The sequence below is a fragment of the Schistocerca nitens genome, chromosome 3 (genome assembly GCF_023898315.1).
Source record: "Schistocerca nitens isolate TAMUIC-IGC-003100 chromosome 3, iqSchNite1.1, whole genome shotgun sequence".
Lineage (NCBI taxonomy): Eukaryota > Metazoa > Arthropoda > Insecta > Orthoptera > Acrididae > Schistocerca > Schistocerca nitens.
Genome location: NC_064616.1, coordinates 866,976,461 through 866,977,939, shown reverse-complemented (window position 1 = coordinate 866,977,939; position 1,479 = coordinate 866,976,461).

Genomic DNA, 1,479 nt, shown 5'->3' with positions numbered 1-1,479 from the left:
CGTCGAGAATCCCCAAGACTGTATTTGTTGGAATAGAAACACTTCACTTTGGTGTGTATGATGTTGCGACTTTCAATGATGGCAACATTGTAAGGTGCAAGGTATTTAGAAATATGGGAATGAAGATAGGTTCTAACATGGTACGAGCGATGCTTGCTTTAGACAAGGAACGCCTTTTGGCTGCAGACAGGGCTGTAAAGAGTCTAGAAATACAAGCAAGAGTAAACAGGAGGAGGAACAAGAGGAAGCAGGAGGAGGAGTTTGCATAGGATGAAGATAATCCATCCTATGGACCTGGAATGCACTAAAAAGTTAATCCAATCTTTGTCGCTCGATTCCCAAAACTTTTATTTTCTCATACTAATTACATGTTTTCTAAGGATCTTCCAAACATATTTGTTTCAAACTTTCAGTAAATGTTACACAGTACCTTCTGCATAATTTAACACAGCCTTTTTTCAAAAAAACTGTATATTTTTTAATATATAAATAAAAAATTGCAAAAAAATGTTGTGAATTTTCATTACAATTGAAAAAAAAATCATCTTTAATAACTGAAATAAAATTTTGTAAAATCCCTGTGTTAAGTTGTAGCCCATATTCCAATAAATAATCTGAAAAAGTTCAACTTCCTACCGCAAATACTTTGTGAGGAAAGATGTAATTTATAAGCGTTATTTTAACATTGCAAGTATAGGACGTTCCGGAGCCCCTTAAGTTATTTTCGTTTATTTCTCTCGTTTATGTTTTATTGTTGAATTATTCTGCAGTACTGGGATACAGTAATATACTTTGGTAGAGTATCGGTTCTTACCAGTCAAAATTACAAAAATTTAACTGAATACTAAAACAATGAAAAATTCCTGGAATTCTAAAAAATTCCGTGTTTTTCCTGGTTTTCTCCCGAATGAAAAAATTCCCGGATCTCTCGGTTGTCCTGGGTCGTATATACCCTGATGTATGGATACCAATAAAACAATGCCACATTACGGTAACATTCAAAATTAGAAATGTTGTCCTTCAACAAACATTAGCTGATTAAGAACCCAGACCAATATTTTTTTTTATTGAGACACTGTAATGATTTATTAACTGGATTTCAAATGAGAAACTATGTCATTGTTCACATATTACAATACCGGGTAAAAAGTTAACAACTTTTAATCAGCATTAGCACATGATGGTGGCATTGAGTTGAAACAAGAAGGGAAATTAAACATCGATAGTTGACACATCCAACATTATCAATGTTATAACCTTAATCACTAATAAATTGCGTGGATTTACAAACGTAGAAACAATAACGGGTTACATGCTACCAACTCCGTATCTGTCACTCAACTGCCGTGCCGTGACATGCGGCCGGCGCCAGGTGGCGCTCCCGCGCTTGGCCGAGCTGCAGAGCGCCTCCATCGCCGTGTTCACATACTGACGTAGCGGCACTTTTAAATCTCGTGGCACTGTCACAACACCTTTCCC